This window comes from Temnothorax longispinosus, unplaced genomic scaffold (assembly GCF_030848805.1).
Source record: "Temnothorax longispinosus isolate EJ_2023e unplaced genomic scaffold, Tlon_JGU_v1 HiC_scaffold_458, whole genome shotgun sequence".
Classification (NCBI taxonomy): Eukaryota; Metazoa; Arthropoda; class Insecta; order Hymenoptera; family Formicidae; genus Temnothorax; species Temnothorax longispinosus.
Genome location: NW_027270295.1, coordinates 3,433 through 8,602, shown reverse-complemented (window position 1 = coordinate 8,602; position 5,170 = coordinate 3,433). Strand labels below are relative to the sequence as shown.

General features: G+C 34.2%; 1 long non-coding RNA gene across 1 annotated transcript; it reads left to right on the top strand.

The window, feature by feature from the left end:
* Nucleotides 1-2,314: 2,314 nt before the first annotated feature.
* On the top strand, nucleotides 2,315-3,732 carry LOC139824601 (uncharacterized). The gene is made up of 3 exons (XR_011735193.1): nucleotides 2,315-2,377; nucleotides 2,848-2,957; nucleotides 3,595-3,732. It is a non-coding gene; the product is annotated as an uncharacterized lncRNA (long non-coding RNA).
* Nucleotides 3,733-5,170: the final 1,438 nt, after the last annotated feature.

The window sequence follows — 5,170 nt, the reverse complement described above, 5'->3', positions numbered from 1 at the left end:
TACATACGCCTCTTGTCGTGGTGTGTCGGTAATTTCGTTTGTCTCAATGCGCGGTCCCTATTCTCTCGACTAAACTTTGACTAACTTAATTCAGCGATTAAGGGGATCCTAAGCCGTCTGTAATACCGGTTTTTTTCTTAGCACTAATCTTTTTATTGGCTTTATAGAAATGCAAAATTCTTGTCTAGAATTAAAGTACGCATCAAAATCTAGGTCATCTAGGTGGTCGAACTTATATCAAAAACGAGAAAGAATTAATATTTTTGTTAATTTTTGGTATACGTGACAATATTTGCTTTGTACAAAAATTCCACAATAAATATCCACAAATTAAACCAGCATGACCTAGGGACAACATCTAAGAACAATATCGTGCAATTAGATCTAAGATTGAAAGCCTAGAAAAAAAGATTAGTGTATATAACATTTATATGTGCAAAAGCACATTCAGGTTGACAGGATAAGCAGTATTGCGTGTGGCAAGAGATGGCGCAGCAATCGAACAAAGACAGATGCCTCTCATTAGGCAAGGACAGATATAGATATGTGACATAGAAAACAAGATTAGAAATGTTGACGTTGATCTGTAAAATAAAAAAATATCCAAGTTATTGCAAGTGTTCAAAATAATTATTTTTTAACAAAGAGATTATTATTATACGTATTAAATTTGTATGTTTATTTGTTTCTGAATAGATCTTTATTAAAGTAATTATGTAATTTACATAAAAGTTATTTTAATTATAAATTAAAAATTTATTTCTCATATAAATATAAGTATCGGATTAATTTTGATACTTAAAAATTCAATAAATATGATATTCAAGATATTTCAATGAAAATGAATGATTAATTCCATGCAAGAGAGTATCAATGTTAAATAAATAAAATATTACTCACCCCACAGGTGCTCCGCCGTTGCCGATGCCTTCCCGGGCCTCCTCCTCCTCTCAGAGGTTACATGTCTAAATATCCGTACATAACATCCCGCGACAAAATATCCCGGTCTTATTATCCCTGCGACAAAACATTCCGCGACAATATATCCCATGACAAAATATCCCCTGGCAAAATATCCCATAACAAAATATCCCTGGCAAAATATTTCATGATCCTACGACGTCCTACATTTTCCGGTATACCCGGTGTTCCAGAATCAGTTTGTTATAACGCAGCTGAAAAGTAAATTTGTGTGTTAGAGCTAATTTGGTAAGCCTTTCCATTTTCAATGATAGATGATCGCGTGATCCTCGAGACCCCAATAGTAACGATTGTTAGCCTGATGTATTTCCGTATTGTAATTAAAAGATAATTAAAAGATTACGCAGTTCTTGACTATGAGTGTGCACCTTCGTTGCGTCTGACCGGATGCACAAATGTTAATTGGAACAAAAGTGGTTTATTTAAATCGTGGCTGAAAATCTGATTCTGTCTGCCCGATCAAAGGAAGAGGCAAAAATTAACGTCCCCGGCAGCCTGATGGAGAAATAGGGTCCAGTCTTGGTTTCAAGCCGCAGAGGAACATCGGGAATCCTCGTGACCAAGTTCAGGGCTAACAAGATCCCGTCTCGCCTCTCTCGCTCGTCCAAGAGGCCCATCTTTCCTTTGCATAAGAGACGCCTCTTGCAGCCTCTTCGCTGTCGGCTCTCCCACCATTTTCTCGCAGGCTCGACCGGTCACCCTTTACTTCACTGCGTTTTATTTTCAGCGATCCAGTCCGGCCGCTATTCATTTATCCTTGTTTTAATCCTTCGCAATTCTGAACTCACTCTTTAGTGTTCGCTTCTCTTTCCTTCTTGCATTACCTACCATTTGTCTTTTTGAATAATGCAGACATTTTTGAATCGTAATACACGAACATAAACTGTGAAATCGTGTTTAATTTCCTTGAACAATTTTATGTTCAACAAACACCATAATAAAGTGCATACAGTTTTGATAAAATTTTATTTCGTAGATTAGATAATGTTTATGGTATCCCAACCACGATTTTGTGGTATAAATTTGAGGTATCATGACAATACTCACATTGAAAATTTCAAATTAAGTTGCAGCGATGAAGTTAGTATACGTATTCTTATTAGTTGCTGTTGTTGCCAGTTTTTGCGGTTTTTTCTTCCTTCCCGTGTACCAAGCAAGCATCGGTGCGTTGTTTAGACGCTACGTTACCGAGATTACAGTTTCTACGCCATGAGCTTCCCAAACAACCAAATCGAACACCGTCCCGAGCGTCAATCGACCTTTCTAACCCCTCGACTACTGTGACCGTACGGAGGTGTGATCTACCCCACGCTACGTTTAATGAGCCCTGGCATCAGTTACCATGAGCCCTGGCATCATGGCTGAATCATCTGCTGATGAAGTTGGAAAAGCTAAGGTATAAACACGTTGCTTATAAAAGACTGCTAAAAACTATTCAAGTATCAATATTTTATATTTATATTGTATTTGTTTCATATCTATATTTTATATTTTACTATATCTATTATTTATATTTGTACGCATGCTTGTTTCCAACAATTAATAATTAATAGTTTTTTAATAAAAATCGCATAATTTTTTAAATCACAAAAAGCATATAAATATATTATTTGCAATTCTATACCTTGTTAAAATTGTGTATATAATGAGAACGCGTGTATCACTTTAAGAGTATAATTTGCAATAAATGAGTAAAATGTTAAAAAAAGAGCAAATTTTTTATTAACATTTATACAAAAATATAAATTCCTATAAAAAAATGTTATTGCAAATTACACTATATATAATAATATCTTTTTTTACGTCGCAAAATGTAAAATCATACAAGCTGGAAATTAAATTTTGGTTATTTTCTTATAATTTTAGAAAATCGGCATCTTTGATCAAATAGATAAGGCATGGGCTTGGTTGATGAAGCAGATGGAAGGCTAAATACACTATAATGAATAATATCTATAGCATAAAAAATGCAGCAGGTATTATTTAATATTTCAATTAATAAACATTCTGTAATAATTCTTTGTTGTATAAATTGCTAAGAAGAGTAGCATTTAAACTTCAAATCAATACTTCTTATGTGTTGCAAACGATGAATGCATAGTCTTGTTACAGTTGTTAGCTTTTTGCAGTTACATAAGTGTCAGTACCACGCTTGAACTCAAAAGCACCACATTGGGGCGGATCAAGAGTGGGGACGGCTAATGTATAAAAGCTTTGTTTATAATAAGATTGCTTACCCAAGTATTTTTAATATTACAAATTTTACATTGTATTTATTTCATATTTATAGTTGAGGGGAGATCAGGGACAAAAGTAACACGGGATGAATGTAACAACATGATTATTAAACATTTATCATTCTTGTACGTATTTGTCTGCTGTTATATAACGTTTTAAGACGTCTTAAGCAGACGAATTAGCAGCGGACAAATTCATATAAGAAATGATAGTGTTTAATAATCGCGTTTGTTACATTCATCCCGTGTTACTTTTGTCCCTGGTCTCCCCTACTTATATTTCAAATCACACTATGTAATTAATATCTTTCTTACGTCAAGATGTGATATTATACAAAACTAGAAATTAAAGTTTGCTTATTTTCTTATATTTCAGAAAATCGGCATTTTTTTCATGAAATATCCAAGCCATTCAATTGGGCGCTAAATAAACTTTTTTAAGTTAAGTGCATTGTAATAAATAATAGCACAATAAATTTCACGAGTTTTTCAAGTAGTAAATATTCTGTAATATTATTTTCTGTTATAAAAAATTATATAAAACAATTTTCAAAAATATTTAAAAATTATATGGCAAAAGCGCAAGAGTCTCGTAAGTGCAAAGTTCTACAATTTATTAATTATACAGTACATTGAACCTTTATTTCCTCGATTTCCGGTCCCATTTCGCAGCAGCCTCCAGAACAAGGGATGCTAAGTCCTTGATCTCCTTGTTTTGCACAGAGTTATTATCGCTCAATTCCCTCACTCGTTTCATTATTATATCTGTTTCGATGAGTTTTGCAGCGACGTCTTTCGTACTTTTCATCATATTTAACACAATTTTGATACCCCTAAGTTGTAAGTCATTGTCTGGATTATTGAGTAAAAGGTGTAGGAATGTCCGCCAAAAATCCCAGCTGAGTAATTTTTCGCAAGTCTCTTTGCTGGCTGCCGTTAGTATTGCTAACGTTTCAGCAGCTGCTTTCTTTGTACGTTCATCTTCGCTGTGCGCCACAGACCAAGTCATAAGATCCTTAAATTGATAAGATCTCTGCTCAACATACTGAATAGCAACTTCACGGCATAATACCAAATTGTTTATGAGTTCTGCGCACGCGTACGCGTAGCGTTTACGATTATAATATATTTTCTTTATATATAATAGAAATCACATTTTGTGATATATAGTTGCTGAAATTTTTTAATCCTGAGTCGTTGAATATATGTACTCGCATACTATATGTTGACAGCAGCTAGATGCACAAAGCTGTTAGAGCCTCGCATATCAAGTTAGAGCCTCGGTTCAAGAGATTTGTGATCGGCTGTACAACATCCATCATTAAATCATCTGCTGGAAATGCAACCTCAGGAGGTAACGTGAGTGCCAGATGGACTAAGACTTGCGAAGCTATCTTCTTTCCCTTATTGTCTGTGTCATCTAGCGCTAACGACAACAATGCCTTCGTACCGCCTTGTTGAACAACTGTTTTTGTCATGATCTGTAATAAAAATGTGAAAGATAATATTTAAATTATGTAATTTATATCTATATATAGTGAGTGCAGAATATTAATCGATAGCAATTAACAATTATGTAATAAAAAAACCTTAAATCAATTTTTTAAATCATGTGGAGCATTTTGAAAAATAAAAACTGTTACTAATATATCCAGTACAAAAATTATGTTACAATTTTCATATTTTCTGGACCAAATATGTCTTGCAAGTTGATGAACTTTTGTTAATAGTTATGTATATTTACCGTGGCAATAAGATTTGGGTCCTCACGACGACCTTGTGCAATTTCATGTAAGCGCTCCTTTACGGATTGAATAACTTCGTTATTTGGATCAGATGAAACAATAATCTCCGCGTCTCGATATGCCTCGTCGAATCTTTTTAACCCTTCCAGTGCTTGGCAGTCTTTAATAACTTCCTCGTAATTGTCCAGCATTAAATAAGCGACAGCT